The following is a 17,965-nucleotide window of genomic DNA, read 5'->3' on the forward strand; positions in this document are numbered from 1 at the left end:
TCACATTTAGCTAAGTTTAAATTCAGAATAATTTTAAATTCAGAATTTAATATGTTTTAGAAGGTCGAAAATCGAAACATTATTTCGTAAAATTTTAAAGAGCATACATAGAACAATTTCCCCTATCTTTTGTGCGTCGACTTTTATGGAAAGAAGGCAAATTTTTTTTTATAGCCTCGAAATTGTGGTCTTAGAAGTGCAGCTAACCGTGAAAAAAAAAAAAAAATGGCAAAAACCTGCTACGGAAATCCGACGAAGCGTACATCCGCGAAAAACTAACAAAACACGAGATTCTTATTTCCATTTCAAAATGGTGTTCAGTATATCACAAACTTTTGAATAGCGGTCAAACTGAACTTTGTTTCGCTTTTGGGATTACTAAATTACTGCGTATTTTGACCCTAATGTCGATGAATCCATATCTGCTTTCGTTTGTGTCGAATGTCTTTCACTTCTAGAACTCGTTCAGTTTCCTGAGGTGCAAAAAAGAAATATGTTGTTTAAAATATTTAACGAAATCTGTTTGTTAGAGAAAGTTTGCATTATTTTTTATTTTTATTATTTCTGAGACTAATCTCCTAAAATCGTTATTAACGAAAAGAAATAATACATATATGGAATGATTTTAATGAGTCAAACAAATGTAATTGCATAAAAGTGTATGATGTGTTTTATTAGATATGAATTAGTAGCCCAAAGGGCGTTATTCCAGAAGGGCTATTAATTCCGTTTTGGCATTTTGTGCCTAAAAGTTTAAAAGTCTGAATCAGTTTTCAAACTGTTGCCACCCAATATTAAAGCCCTGTATTATATTTAAAGGAATTAAATAATGAAGAATCTGCATCAATGTATGTATGTTTGTCCAATTGTGATAAAACAACGGTACCTAGAGCCATTAAGTTTTGAATAACGTCCGTCTCCACCCATGGGCATCTGAAAGCCCAAATTTGACTCTGGAATTCTATTATCTGTTTCATATTTTGTAAAGCATTTATGGGTTTTTGATTAAGAAATTCAACAATTTCAAAGTGAGGAATGGCAACACTGGAAAAAAATCTCCAGCTTGCGAGGCTGTGTATTGGAAATTCTAAAGTTATGTTCTTTTAAATATTTTGTGATATTGCTTTTGAATTGAATTGTATGGTTTAAGCGCGAAGAACATGACATTTAATAAGTAAAGGTAACACACAAAACCTTAAAAAAATGCCCCTTTGGGCATAATATAAAATCTAAAAACTTTCAGATTTTTTTAATTACTATTTTTAAATGTCTTTTATTTAAATCAATCAGATTAATAAGTAAAAAAAAAATTATTACCAAGAACTATTTCTTGCTTTTAAATCATTTAGATTTTTAATCACTCATTGAGAAATTAAATTTGAATGTTAAATATATTATGGTTTCCTAATTGGCAACTCCCTGGCGCGAAGATAAGAGTATTTTATTTCCAACAGTGGCAGCACATTGCTTTTAGATATTTAAATGGCGGCAAACGACAGGAAAAGTTTACCTGAGCATAGCCCTAACTCTGTTTAACACTGATAATAAAAGTTCGAATCAGATAAGAGCATAATCATATGTTTGCGACGATGATTCATTCCATCATATGATATAGCAGCGCTGAGATTGGTCAGAAAAATGACGTAAATGCTGGAAATCAAGAGATTGGTGAAGAGCATGAAGCGTAGCTATTGGTTGCAGAAAAGAATACCAGAATTAATGTAAATTTAAACAAATTTAAATTCTTAACAAATACGTATAAAAGTAAAAAAGCAAATTTAAATTCTAAAAAAAGGAAAAAAGCCAAAATTTAAAATAATTAAAAAAAAATGTGCAAACATGTAAAAGATTTAATTCTCGAACTAATCTACAATATCATTTAAATTCAGAAGCATAAGCAAATCAAGTGCAAAATCTATCCATGAAAATAAATCTACTAATTTAAAATTAAAATTAAATTAAACATTTTTTTTTTTTAATGCATATGTGAATGACCGTAGAGTAGGCAGGAGACAGACTTATCAAGGGGAAGTTGCCTCCAAACCTAACTCTTCAATCATTCAATTCGTGTTTCGTCATTCATGCAGGCAAGGGTAAAAGTCAAAACCAAAAGTAATTCCAATAAAGTGGTACCCTTAGAAATTAACATTTAAGAATTAAAGTTTAAAAAGGAAAATACTAATGAAGTCTTTTGAGTAACAAGCAAGTAAAGTCAAGAATTAAACTTTTTCTTAAAAAATTAAATTTTTTAAAAATTAATTTTTATAAAATAATAAAAAAAATCTAGAAACCAATGTATTTTAGAAATCCTTGTCTACAGAAACCTTCCCTACACGAATATGCATATCAATAAAAAGAAACTATAAAAGAACTATACATAATCCATATAAACCAATAAGAAACAAAAAGAACTAATTCACAATTTTTAAAAAACAAATATATATTTAAAAATATAATTTCATATTTAGAAAATACTTAGATACTACATAAAAAATTTAAAAAAAATACTTAAAGCAAGTAAATAGTAAGTTTTAATTCTAACTTACCTACTATATGAAATCGTCAAATTTGTTGTTTAAATTGAGAAGATAAATATCTTGCACTTTCTCGAATGGCAAAATACTGCACGCCGAAGATACAAAATATTTTGTTTCTAGCAATGGCAACATATTTCTTTTAAATCGCTGAGTTATCTGATGAAATTTGAAACGTAAATACCTTGTGCCGAGTGGCAGCACATTGTCTTTAGATCATTAAGTTTATTAATCAGAATTTGGTTAGTTTCCCACAGAATATTAAATTAATTAAAAAAATATTCAAAATTCGGTCTTCGATGTGCACATTTTCGTGTGGAGAACTTACTACAGGTATTCAAAATTGGATGACTGTAGGAACCAACCGCAAGTTGAGGAATTTATTAAATACATATGTACACTACGCAGGGGGGGGGAGAGGGACAGTTCTTTATCTCCCGTTCTACTGCGCCTATTGACGAAATTCAACTTGCGTTTTTCAGGTGTCGAAAGCGCGACTTGGGATATGTATTGGATTTATATATAGCATTGTTCTAATATAGGTATTTTGACACAAAAATCGGACTTCTTCTGAAATGACGTACCAATTTTTTTCCATATTTCGATTCTAATAGTCAAATTATGCCAAAGTGCCAAGTTTTGTAAAACTCGCACGAGTAGTTTTTTAAAAAAAATGAGCTCTCAAAATTTTAGCTTCTCAGTGTTAATTGAATTTGGTATATATTTATTAATCTCTCTCTTTTTTTTTTTTTTTTTTTTTTTTTATTAAACTTATTTGATTCTTCCTTTTACATTTAGAAATTTAGGTTCATTCCAAATAAAATTTGCCCCCTTTTTTGTGATTTATTTTTAAAATAATTTTTATAAATATTTTGGAAAAAATGTTTGAATTATAATCTATAAAATTTTTAGAATCATCTTAAAGTAGATGTATTTCTAAGCGTACTTTCAAAAAATTATATAAGTGCTTTATCATGCCTAAATAACTAGCCTAGAAAAAGGTATTCTATTTCCTGAGGTGCAATATCTTGTCGAAAATTTCTTTTCCTCTTTTCATTTTGTTCCAAGTATGCAACTGCATCCTGTGTGTACAGCTGTTAAATATACTTAGTTAAATAAACGGATGAAGGAAGAATTTATGCACGTTGCCAACGGAAGTTATTATTTCATGATCAAACATTTTCTTCCTCTGTATGTCAAGGGCGTTATTCTGAAATTTGTTGCAAATTAGAATTGGTAAGTAAAACATTGAAAAAGCATGGAGAAAAAAACGGAGAACTAGTGAAAAAATTGTCATACGCCGATGTGTTTTTAAACTTCAGGATAAATTATATTTACGTTCGAAAACATGTTGCGAACACCAAACGATATCGCTCGATGTAATACTAATGTGTTTTTCTAGGCAGGGAGTGTAATATTGATTAGGACTGTTCTGCGGCTAATCGAATAATCGAATGCAGGTGTCTTTTTATGACATGCCATTATGGCTGTCGTAAGAAGACCTTGTGAAGTCTGGGTTATAAATTTATCCTCAATAATCAATAAGAGTATTAAGTTATTTGAAAAAGTGTAGCCCTTCGTTTAGCGTTACATTCTGAAAAGTTGTTTGGAACTTAAAATTGTTTTGTTTGAACACTTCGAAAGGTGGCTAAAATACACTGCCCTAAAGTTTTGTTTTTTTTTTTTTATTTTTTAGTTCTTAAAAAATATTCTCTCTTTTCTTATATCGTCACTAAAAGTCCTCCTCTCAAACACGCGCACCTCGAAAAACCCGACAATTTTTGTTTTTATTTGACATTTTTGTACAAAACTGATGAACTTTTGATTAAAAACACCGTTTGAAACTCAGCGATATAAAAGAAGTGTGTTGCCACTCCAGAAAACGTAACGTATTTGCCTTTTGAATTTAATCAATGATGTCATCGATTTAATAGAAATGCGTTGCCACTGCCCGAATTAAAATACTTTTATGTTCGAAGCGGCAGTGTGTTTTCGTTCAGCAAAGCGATAAATATTTACTTTTTCTTTTACATTTATTGTGTTGTTAATAAATAAACTAAACGAGTTAAAAGCAATAAACGTAGATTCCTTTAATTATTATTATTTAATAGCTGGATCCATGAAATGATATTATCTGGATTCATTAAAATTATATTTGGCTGGGTTTATATAATTACGGCAAATTCTCGAGACCTATCTGTTTAAGGGGAGGGATGCCTTCGTGGAGAGCTATTTAAGGGAACTGGGTCTTATATACGTCACATTCGGCCGCTGGCGGGCCCATTAAAATTATCATAGCGGCCACTTATTTAATAATAGAAATGAGTGGAATTTAATAACGATCGGAGATAATTTGTGTCCTAACATTAATATACAGAGGATGGACAAAAATATGGAAACACCTTGTGAAATGCATGTTTGAAAAGAAAGATTGATTTTAATGAAATATGTAGGTGGCACTGGCATTTTTGACTACTGACGCCACCTATACAACTTCGTAAATGTGCTAAACAGTTCAGTTGTTTGTCGGAGTACTGTTATGTGAGGTTCTCATTGCATTATGTCAGAGTTAACAGACTTCGAACGTGGGCAAATTGTTGGAGCACGTATGGTAGGTGCTTCCGTAAGCAAAGTAGCCGAGGTGTTTAGTGTTTCAAGAGGTACTGTATCGAAGATTTATTCCGCATATTTGAAAAGCGGAAAAACATCATCTGCTAAATCACAGCGCGGACGAAAGTGTGTCCCGAGTGATCGTGACAGACGATCATTAAGGGCAGTTGTGACGAAAAATAAGAAGACCACAGCTGCAAAAGTTACTGCCGAAATGAATGTTGTGTTACCGAACCCTGTGAGTACCAAAACAATTAGAAGGGAGCTTCATAAACAGGGAATTGCTGGCCGTGCTGCAATGGAGAAGCCACTCATCAGTGATGCTAATGCCCGTAACAGGAAAATGTGGTGTTTAAGTCATAAAGCCTGGACTATAGAGCAGTGGAAGCGAGTAATATGGTCTGACGAGTCTTCTTTCACATTGTTTCCCACTTCTGGCCGAGTTTACGTCTGGAGAACGCCATCTCAAGCCTATAATACAGACTGCTTGTTGCCAAGAGTGAAACATGGCGGGGGTTCTGTTATGGTTTGGGCAGCCATATCGTGGTTCTCTGCTAGCCCCATGATAACTGTGTCAGGGCGCATGACTGCCAAGACTTATGTGAACATTTTGGCCGATCAAGTTCATCCCATGGTACAAACTTTGTTCCCCGATGGTGATGGTGTCTTCCAAGACGACAAAGCCCCTGTTCACACAGCTCACATTGTCCAGGACTGGTTTTCTGAGCACGAGGATGAGTTGTCCCATCTTCCCTGGCACCACAGTCACCAGACCTGAATATTATCGAACCTTTGTGGTCTACATTGGAACGGAAAGTGCGTTCTCGTTATCCACCGCCAACATCGTTATCTGAACTTGCCACCGTTTTGCAGGAAGAATGGTATAATATTCCCTTGGCAAACATACAGGAACTGTATTTATCCATTCCGAGAAGACTGCAAGCTGTTTTGGATGCCAACGGGTTTCCTACACCATATTAAGCAAAGAAACATGTTTTTTTAAAGGTGTTTCCATATTTTTGTCCAACCCCTGTACATAATATCCTAATATTAATATTGTTACAATTTTTGTATAATATAGCATGAACGGCATTATAAAACCACAGAAAAATAAGACTCCAGGAACAAGCCTATTTAACATTGACGTAAATGCCTCTCTCGCTAAATTTGCGAGATGTCGCCAAGTTGGCGACCGTTTGGGCAACTAATTTTTATCGCCAATTTTGGCGAGAAATTGCTAAAAGTCACGAAACTTAACGATTATTAGGCGAAATTTTGGTTCGGTCCCTGTATAAATGCAATTGGTATCGTAAATGAATAATTGTAATTGATTCCTGTGTGTAACTGTAACCGTATCCGGCCCTTATATGCAACTTTAACCGCTTATGCCTTCCAGTAATTTCGAGAAATGGAAGGTTCTAGAAATTTCTCGGCCGCCGGGCGAAAACTATATAAGCCCGGAGAGGTCATGAGTTCGCAGTTGTGTAGTGGTAGTTGACACAAAATCGGAGTTTTTCTGAAATAATACATCAGTTTTTTTTTTTTTTTTTTTTTTTTTTTTCGTTTCTACCACTCAAATTATACCAAAGTGCCAAGTTCTGTAAAATCGCGGAGGGGGGGGGTAGTTTTCAAAAAACAAGCTCTCAAGATTTTAGCTCCTCCATGTTAATTGAACTTGGTATATATTTTATTAATATATTTTTTTTATTAAACTTATTTGATTTTTCCTTCCGCATTTAGAAATTTAGGTTTATTCCAAATAAAATTCGCCCATTTTTTGTGATTTATTTTTAAAATTTTGTATTTTTAAATAATTTTTATAAATGTTTCGAAAGAAATTTTGAATTATAACGTGGGAAATTTTTGCCATCATTTTAAAGAAGATGTACTTCTATGCACACTTGCCAAAAAAAAAAAAAAAAAAAAATTATTGAAAATTTCCTAAGACATACGTGAATTTACATATTGGCGCGTTTTGAAATTTAGCATATTGGTTATATTAACGCCAAATAAGGTTTACGCACTTTGTTAAAATTATTTGAAAGTAGAAAGGATGACCTAGTTTCGCTTGTGTACAATTAAAAAAATCTGATGTGGACACCACATGATTTCCTTGCACGGAATATTAAAATTATACACATTTTTCTTGCATTTCATTTAAATTGATTGAATTAAATCTACTTCGTCGACAGCCCATAAACCACAATAGAATAAATGCACTCTTTAAAATTCACTATATTTGTTTACTATAACGACACTCAATGCACAAAATTTATATCATTTGAAGAATTATCGTTGCCATATGTTCTATTCAAATACTATAATAAAGCTAAAACGATGTATGAAAGAAGTTAAGCAAACAAAACAGAAAAGAACAGTTTTTCACAGACGATTTAGTATTTCTCATTCAATTAATTCAGTTCTCACTTCGCGACAAGGCAAAAATACATAAAAACTCAAAATATCTATATTAAAAATTACGAAGTAAATTTCAAACACTTATTTCCTCGAAAAAATTCCAGAAAGGATTAAGCATGATTTAATTCGCCATAATAAATGAAGGCGTTATTCTTGTGTTGCGAAGCTTAGTCTCTCTAGATTGGCAACAAATCTACAATTCTGCTGTTTCAAATGTAAACAAATATGTCCGCCATGTTATTTAAAACTTAACCGCACTTAAACAGCTTTTAAATTGTTGATAATTGTACAAATATTGCTTCCAGAATTACGAAAGTCATAAAAACCTTAACCGCAAGATAAAAACAACATAATTCAATCATAGTTTAAAGCAAAATATATACAATTTACAAACGTATAAGAGTAAAGAAACTGAGATCACTGTGCCGAGTAACAAAGTGGATATATATATATAAATATAATATTTATATACGTTTGGTGCGCAACCAAAATACGAGGTGCACATCTATACATGTTATAACAGTCCTATATACAAAATTTTAACGTTCTGAGGCTACTCGTTTTCCAGTTATGTGAGGTACGTACGTACGTACGTACATATGTTCGTACAGACGCCACGAAAAATTCTCTTCAGAATTAATTTTAAAGCAGTTTTATCATTTTTTTGGAGGAAACGAGTATTTTATTCTGTCCTTAAGTACAGATGTCACGCAAAAACATCGTTTAATTGCATTCGATAGCGGTCAAAATGGATATTTTCGTTAAAATATGCTGCCTGAAACTTTTCGTGATTACAATACTTCCTTTTTACTTCGTACAAGGAAGTAAAAAGGAAGTAAAAATAAGTTACCATTAATTAAGAAGTTCGCCAAGGGAATTATTCTCGGCGCAAACTGAAAAAAATGCGCCAAGATAAATTTTTGAATTTCTCCGTAAATTTCCCACCGAATTTTAGAGAATTTAAAATTTAGGCATAATTTGAGTTGTAGAATCGAAATATGGAAAAAAATCAGTATGTAGTTTGAGAAAAATTCAGATTTTGTGTTAAAATACCAATATAAAAAAATGCTATAGATAAATCTACTATATATACTAAGTCGCGCTTTTGAGACATGAAAAACGCAATTTGAATTTTGTCAATCGGCCCAATTGAACGGGAGATATAGAATTATCTCCCTATTTTTTCTCCCCTCGCGGTGTACTTACCGTATAGCGCTTGTAATAAAAGTAATATTTATATCGTTTCTTCTCCAAAATGCGTCTTTTCAGTTTATTCTTGAAAAAAGGAAAATCCTTGAAAGATGAATTTCGTGATATTTTCCCATCAGTTATGCAAAATAAGAACAAAATAATCATAATTCGACCATTTTGCTCTTATTTTGCATTTGAAAAATTGTTAAAAATTTTCGTAGCCTTCTCATAAATAAAAAGTTTGAATAAATACTTACCTAATCCAAGATCTGCACTCAGGAAAGGAAGAATCAAAAAAACTTTCGAAATTATTTCTCACTGTTATCAAAGCATCGCAACAACAACAAAAAAAAAAAAAAAAAAAAAAAAAAAAAAAACGAACAGGAAAAGAGGCTCTCTTTTTACTTTTAAGCTATATTTCGCTTATAAGCCGTATTTAATTTTCTGATGATGATTGATCATCGTTAATCTCCACGAGTCTTGTTATAATCAGCAGATTAGTGAATTAAGAAGTTACGAGGCTTTTGAAAGCGGGTTAGCTATATCACCGCAACATTTCTTGCTGTTGTGATGCCAACATCCTTCTTCATGTAATCGAATTATTTGAATGCGAACATGAACTTTTTAGTAAATTCTATGTTTCTGTATGTCAACAGAAAATAAATAAATAAAATCTGAAAGCTTTCAGATTTTACATTACGCCCAAAAAGGCCTTTTTTTTAATGTTTTGTGATTACCTTTATTTATTAAAATTATGTTCTTCGCACTTCAACGGCAGTATCGCATCGCAAAATAGTTTTAAATTGGGCCTATCTCAATGCGAGAAACATACACACATTTATGCAGATTCTTCATTATTTAATTTCTTTAAATATAACACAGAGCGATAACATACGGTGGCAACAGTTTGTAAAGTGAATCAACGCAGAAAGTAAATCGACATTTAAAATTTTCAACGCATAACGCCAAAACGAAATTAATAGCCCTTCTGGGCTAATAACTGTGTCTTTGCCGGGAATCGAACTACGGATATTCGAACTGCTAACTTTACTTGATAACCAATAAAAGACGCAAGACAAATAGGGTAATTCCTCACAAGTAGACCCGACTGAATATAAGGTTGTTGCAAATCTGTAGTTCCACTTAAATTTCAATCGCCACGAATACCTGATTTTATATCGCCGAACCGGTATAACGGTTAGTGTCGCTGATTGCTGTGGACCCGGACCCGGGTTCGAATCCCAGAGAAGCATGGATGTTTGTAAAGAGGTTATCACGCATGGCTACAGCCCTTGCTAGACGGGACTTTTCTGAGAAACGAAATTCTGGTAGCACTGGTTTAAACGGGAGGATTCCTAGAAAAAAGCGGCCCGCCTGAAGCGAAGTCCCGCCTAGCTGCGGAAACAATGTTGCGGCTACGCGGGATTTTTTCAAACCTCACTGAAATCGGCTGGATCTCAGTTCCCGGGTAGAGGCAACCCAATCAGACGAAAGTTCCGCTTCTGAAGCCTCACGTGATCCCAATTTGAGCGATAATCGATAAGTGTTTGGCGTTCAAGTCTTTGTAGTAAGTGAAAATGGTTAACCTAGCTACGTGGGTTTCCTGGAATTGTGCGAGTTCTGCGAATTGTTCCTTTCGACGTCAAGTCCCGCGTAGAGGAAACATAATGTGATTGGGACTTTAGTTGGCCGCTAGTGTCGGTGCGGCATAGCGGCGCTCTACATATGCGACGAGCCGAAAGTCCTCTCGTGTGGTATGGTGACAAGGGAAGAGGGATGAGAGATCCTCAGACCTGTCTCCCCGGGGAGCCCCCCCCATCAAAATTGGTGAATTGAGCTAAATTACACTGTCACCTGTAAGATATTGAAGGCTGTTGCCAACGACAGGCGTATCTTGCGCTCGTTACCACGAGACCAGACCAAGCTCTCTAAAACGATTTGTTTGGCGATAGGCTTTGAAAGAGAGCTGCGTTCTTGCAAGAATTAATTCCCTTTGATTGACAGTAAGTGAAACAGGGTAACAATTTAAACGTCTTAAGATATCGTTGCACTTTTTCTTCGATATTTTTTTTTTTTTTTTTTTACTTTAACAAGGTTAACTTTTTAAGGTCGTTAGCGAACGCAAATAAGGCTCGCAGAAAAAGAATTCTTATAAGTTATCGACATTACCCCCATGTAAGGATTCTTTCTGAGAAAACGAACAAAAGAATTTATACCGAAACTCCATCCGCAGAACGTCCTGTAACAGTAGATGGACATCGGGGATTCTTTTGGCTCTTATCCAAAATGCTCAGTTTTCTCAACGACGTCGACAGAAGTTTTCTTTTTTCCCTCTTTTTTTTTTTTTTTTTTTTTTCGGAGATTATTTTAAGTTGAATGACCTAACAACTTAGCCCCCTCACTGTTCAAACTCGAAGCAATTTGTTAAAATATTTTTGCAGTTTGCATTTGGATAGAGACAAGTGATTCCGAGCTTGCTAATCAAAATAATTAATCAGTTTCCTCCTAAAGTAATAATGGTCCAGAATTCCAAAGCGAAATTTAAAATATTTCAAGATGAAGTTTGGCCCGAATTTTAAATAAAGTCGCTTTCCTCGCAGTTTGTTAATTTTGGGGGAAAAAAATGTCTGAAAGCTTTCGGATTTTATATTACGCGCAATGGGGCGGGGTTTTTTTTTTTTTTTTTTTTTTTTTTTTTTTTTTACGTTTTGTGTGTTACCTTTATTAATTAAATATCATGTTCTTGGCACTTAGACCGCAAGAAATTCATTAAATTCAGAAACATTTGTAAGTTTAACAAAAACAATGCTCTTTTTAATACTCTTTTTTTTTTTTTCTGATAGGGTACTCGAAGGTGGTTGTACAGTTCCATATCATTTACGTGTAACGTTTTTGTATTTGGTTGAAAGTTCTTTCAACACTCTGTCGCGTCGTCCATGTCCAGTACTCAAGTGAGTTTTCGTGAAGTACGGGAAACAACTCGGCGTCCATGACGTAATACTTACTGTACAGTATTGACGCTTTGTTTAACAGGACCAAATGAATGTACTTTTGTTTTCCACAAAAAATCACATCCCAGCCATTCAACGGCCACTAGTCCCGTGGTTCCTTTTTAGTACTTATTTTGGCATTTTTACATTATTTATTAACTTCCGACAAGTAGTTTGGTTCTTCAAAACGAATGGGAAATGTATTTGACACTTTGCCGGTTTTTCATTTGAAATCGAATGCCTAGGAAATAGAATATGCTATAGAATGCCTAGGAAATATAAGAAATATGAATCGTTTTGATACATTGCCGGTTAGGTTTAGGCATTCTATAGAATGCCAGGTTTCAAACTTTGCCGGTAGCATGTATAAAAAAAATCCTGAGCACAAATTTATAATACAGATGACGCGAAACTAAAGATCTTGTATCTGAGAAAATTAAAGTCGACCGGAGGAGTAAAGAAAAGATGAATTTCCTCTGAAAACCTAAAAGAAGCGACTTTGTTCCTTACAACAATGTGTTAAATCAAACAGATAAAGGTTGAAATACTTTCGCAGTGCAAACGCATTTGCTTAAGCCACAAAAGAAAGATAAAAAAATAGTTATTCCTGACTCCCCATCTAACTTGGCTCCGAAATCTGGCTAGTTATCAAAGATTACTTTAACCCCAGAATTATTTCTTACTTTTAAAAAATGACTTAAGTCTTAAAGACTTGTTTAAATATGTGGTGTCGATTACTAGCCAGTGGGTGTTTTTTTTTAGTCCAAAGGGATTTGAATCCCGAAGGACTATTAGTTTCGTTTTGGCATTTTGCGTCGGACTTATAAATGTCGGTTCACTTTTCAAACTGTTGCCACAAAATGTTAGAGTCCTGCATTATATTTGAAGAAATTAAATAATGAAAAATCTGCATAAATGTATGTATATTTCTCGTATTGTGATAAAACAACGGTACATAGAGTCATCGAATTTTGAATAACGTAATCCTCCAACGAATATGAGCATGTGGAAGACCAAATTTGAAATTTGAAATTTGTTTTATGATCGATTTCCTATTTTTTAAAACTTTGACGAATTTTTGATTAACAAACTCAAGGATTTCAAAGCGAGCAATGCCAACGTTGTGCAGAAAAAACATTTTTATCTCCAGCGCGTGGGTCTCTGTATCGGAAATTCTAAAGATATGTTCGTTTTAAAACTATTTTGCGATATTGCTGTTGCACTGGATCTTATGGTTTAAATGCGAGGAACATGATATTTAATAAAGAAAGGTAACACACAAAATGTTAAAAAACGCCCCTTTGGACGTAATTTAAAATCTGAAACATTTTTTTTTTTTTTTTTTTTTTTTTTTTTTTTTTTTTAAATCGTAATCGACATGGAGTTGGGGTTTTCAAACTTTTCAAATTTTGTACCTCATACGTAAGAATAAAAAATATGTGTACTCTCATGTACCAATATATTCCAAAAGAGGCACCATTTTAAATTTATTTTAAATATTCATTTAAGTTCTTTGGGTAATAATTCGACCACCTAAAATAATGTAAGGAACCATTAGTGGTGCGCGCACCATAGTTTAAGAAATACTTAAGTACAGAGATAAACAACATTTTTTCAAACAACTATACATATTTTAGAAGTCAAACAACGGAAACCAGCTTTATATTTGCAAATTTTCGTAGACTTCTTTCGATGGTTTAACTACCGAACCATCACCCTCAGCTGCCGAAGTGCAAATGAACGAGATAAGATATGGTGATAAGATAAGAATAACTGGGCAAGAGTTAAGGTACTGGCATCAATTGTTGATGAAACAAAAAACTAAAAGATAATTTCCTTAAACGCTGAAGGCAAAGATGGATTGGAATTAGGGTCGTTAAATAGAACAGAAAGATTTTTTAGGGGGAGGGGAATGTGAAACGCCTTTAGACAGGGCTGTGGAGTTCGAGTCGGCTAGATGTTTGGGTAAAAGGAGTCGGAGTTGGAAAATGCATTTATACTAAGAATAACTTAATTTTTACAAATTACAATCGAAAAAAAATTCTGAAACCTTTCAGATTATACATTACGCCCAAAGGGGCGTTTTTTTTAACGTTTTGTGTGTTACCTTTATTCATTAAAAATCTGATGTGTACACCACATGACTTCCTTGTACGGAATATTAAATTATACGCATTTTTTCTTGCATTTTATTTAAACTTATTAGATTGAATTAAACCTACTTCGCCGACAGCGCATAAACCACAATAGAATAAATGCATTCTTTAAAATTCACTTTGTTTACCATAGCGACACTCTGGCGCCAGATTTATTTAACAGTATTATATTTTGTTCATATTATAACTCTGAATGCACAAAATTTATATCATTTCAAGAATTATCTAATCGTTGCCACATGTTCTATTCAAATACTATAATAAAGCTAGAACTATGTATAAAAGAAGTTAAGCAAACAAAACAAAAAAGAAACAATTTTTCACAGACGATTTTGAGTATTTCTCATTCAATTAATTCGGTTCTCACTTCGCGACAAGGCAAAAATACATAAAAACTCAAAATATCTGTATTAAAAATTACGAAGTAAATCTTAAACTCTTATTTCCTCGAAAAAATTCAAGAAAGGATTAAGCATGATTTAATTGGCAATAATAAATGAATGCGTTATCTTTGTTGTTGCGAAGCTAAGTTTCTCTAGATTGGCAACAAATCCACTAGTCTCCTATTTCAAATGTAAACATCAATGGCCGCCATCAAATTAGGCTTAGCGGCACTTAAACAATTTTAAAATTGCTGATAATTCTAAAAATATTGCATACAGATTTACTAAAGGCATAAAACCCTTAACCGAAAGATAAAAACAACATAATGCAATCATTTTTAAAGCAAAAAATGTACAATTTACAAACATATAAGAGTCAAAAAACTGAGATCACTGAGCCGGGTAACAGAGTGGATATATTTATAAATATATTTATATACGTTTGGCGCGCCCGATTGAAACCAAAATACGAGGTGCACATCTACATGTTATAGTTGTCTTATATACAAAATTTCAACGTTCTGAGGCTATTCGTTTTTGAGTTATGCGAGATACGTACGTACGCACGCACGTACGTACATACGTTCGTACAGACGCCACGAAAATTTCTCTTCAGAATTCATTTTAAAGCCGTTTTTTAGTTTTTTTGGAGGAAAAGAGTCTTTTATTCTGTCCTTACTTACAGATATCACGCAAAAACATCGTTTAATTGCATTCGAAAGCGGTCAAAGTGGATATTTTCGTTGAAATATGCTGCCTGAAGGTTTTCGCGATTACAATACTTCCTTTTTACTTCGTACAAGGAAGTAATATCATGTTCTTCGCACTTAAACCATTAAATCCAGTTCAACAGCAATATCCCAAACTAATTTCCGACACACAGTCTCGCGCGCTGGAGATAATTTTTTTTCCCGTACACTGGTGTGCCAATGCTCGCTCTGAAGTCGTTGAGTTTGTTAATCAAAAATTCGTTAACGTTTTACAAAATATGAAATCAATAATAAAACAAATTCCAAATTCGGGCGTCCAGATGCCCATATTCGGTGAAGGATTAAGTTATTCAAAATCGGATGGCTCTAGGTAGCGTTGTTTCTTCACAATGCGAGAAATATTCATGCAAGTTCTTCGTTATTCAGTTTCTTCAAATATAACACAGAGCGATAATATTTGGCAACAACAATTTGAAAAGTGAAACGGACATTTAAAGTTTTAGACGCAAAATTCCAAAACGAAATTAATAGCCCTTCTGGGCTAAAAGACCCTTGGGCTAAAAATTTTAAAAAAGTGTAAATCTGTTAGTCAGTTTATTTCATTGTTTATTGCTATTTAGCTATTAAATAGTATTAGATTTTGATTTTAATCTGAATTTTTTTCCCTTCCAGGTAAGAAGAACTGCTTTTCTGTTTTTCATTTCATTGCATTTCTCGTGACGTGAGTAAAAATTGTGACTTTTTATATCCTTATAAACGTAGTCAACCAGTGATTACTGCTGCTTATTAACTAAAATCTGAAAATATCTTAAATAAAAACTGCAATAATAACTTTTCTTTGACATTATGTTTGAAATGCTATTATAAAAGTAGAAGTCAGTAAAAAATGTAACATTTAATATGTTTTAACAAGTAGTTTTACAGGTATATCATCTGCTGTTTTTAATTTTAAAACTTTGACGTGACCTTTCATGTCGCAGTAAGTAATAACTACTCATTTGTACAAATCTATGTGTTTGGCAGAATGCCAACCAGGGTTGCATTTTAGAAGTCGAACTATATCTGCAAGAAATTTCTGATAGTTGCACTCTGCAATTCAAACAGAATTTTTTTTCATATGGTTATTATTACCTTTCCTCTGTCTGTATAGTTTGTAATAACTGAAAGATCTAGTTAAAATATTGCAGGGAATTGGAGAGAATGAATATCGAAGCAATGCTTGGTTATTTTCAACGATAACTAGAACATTTCCTCTGTCCAGAAGTAAATATTCGATTTGCGATTTTTATTTGTCCATTTATGTGAGCATAATTTAATTTAAAAAAATTATAAAGCACTTAGTTTTATTTTTGCAATAATTAAGCTGCATTTACTACATTTTGTGTTTCTGACATTACATATACAAGTTGGTGCACGAAATGTCATGCTCCTTTTTTGCTTAACTATGATATATATTTATCATCGAACTGTTACAAAATGGATGCCTAGTTACCTGTCTGAGCATGGATAGTACGGTGCAGAATGTGTTCGATGCATTCGCCATTTTGTTTCACAACTTTTGGCAAGCATACTTTAGCATTTATCACAACTCTCCGGCACACGTCCTCCGAAACTGCACAGGCCTTGAGTTGCACGCTTGATTGCGAATACCTTGTCTTTCAAAAAATCCCGTAAACAGAAATCACACGCGTTTAATATCCAGATTCGACGGAAGCGACTCAATGTCTCCCACCTTCCTAATACTCAGGAGACCGATGTTGACATTATACCCGCATAACCATCTCATACAGGAAATCTAAAGTACCATTTGCATTGTGTGGACGAGCTCCATATCGCATTAAGCGCTGAGTGTGTAAAGTGAGACCTCTTGCCATTTTCAAGTGTGTGAACCCTTGATGGACGCCCTCGTTTCTTCTCCTGCATGGAGCCAATGGCTTCCAATTGCTGACACAGTCTATGGATGGCTGTTTTCAGGAAGTTCATTTTCCATCAAAGTGTTAGGTTAGGTTAGGTGTAAGTGCAGAGGCCACCTATTATTTACCCTGATTAAGTAGTTAAGGGCCTCTTACACTAGCTATCCAGAGTTGCAACGCCTTTCTGGAGTCCACTGTGGTGCTGCATTTTGCATAATGATTTGGGTAGCATCACTCTATGTTGCAGAGTTCTAGTTCCTTGCTGCCAGAATACCTATTATTTGGATTATGCGCTTCTTCATATGTATCAAAGTGTGAAGGAAATCGTTGCATTGCCACCAAAATCGTCGTTTCTTCAAAAGACATTTTAACTTCTGCCTTCTGTTAAATACTCGACTGGCGGTTTAACCACCATCTTGCAAGCTGCTATTTCACGGCAAGTTAGTGCGACTGTGGCATCACCAAACACTTGCGGATTTTTCATGAACAAAAGCACTCGAATACGCGTTTTTAATTGAATAGTTTCCCAAAGCTACTTGTGTAATTCCAACGTCCCTTTTTGTTGTGTATTATCAAGTTTTTCATTTCCATCATTTCGTACGGTACTCTGCAACAGCCAATGTACTGTTTAGCACTTATTTCTGTGTGCCAATTTCGATTACCAGCTCGAATAGGTATAATTCTCTCGCAATTTATCGGTGGCGCTGTGCGCTTGTTTCATACTCAGCTGCAAATAGACAAGAGTGTCATAATCTACAGGTTAAAACCAGAATGGTTGTGCCACCTGATCAACCTTATAGTCAACGGTCACACATAATATGAAACATTTTATAAGGTGTTGAGCGTTTGACTGTTCGTGTACCTCCATGTATATGCATCACTGGCAAAATTCGAAATGAATTGTGATTTAAACCTAACGTTACCAAGAAGCTCTATTAATAAGTGTTACAGAACTTTTGGTCTGTTTGGAGACAGAATGAGTCTGTTTTAAGAACTTGCGGCCAAAGTATTATTTCTGTCATCTAAAAAAGGAACTAGTACATTTTCCAAAAGAAAAAGA

At 33.8% G+C, this 17,965-nt stretch overlaps 1 protein-coding gene across 5 annotated transcripts in view; it reads left to right on the plus strand.

The window, feature by feature from the left end:
• Positions 1-17,965, plus strand: part of LOC118181881 (uncharacterized) — a 537,207-nt gene that overhangs the window by 348,612 nt on the left and 170,630 nt on the right. The window lies entirely within an intron of this gene.

The sequence above is a fragment of the Stegodyphus dumicola genome, chromosome 4, assembly GCF_044657685.1.
Source record: "Stegodyphus dumicola isolate Sdum_Otavi_A_Nest chromosome 4, ASM4465768v1".
Lineage (NCBI taxonomy): Eukaryota > Metazoa > Arthropoda > Arachnida > Araneae > Eresidae > Stegodyphus > Stegodyphus dumicola.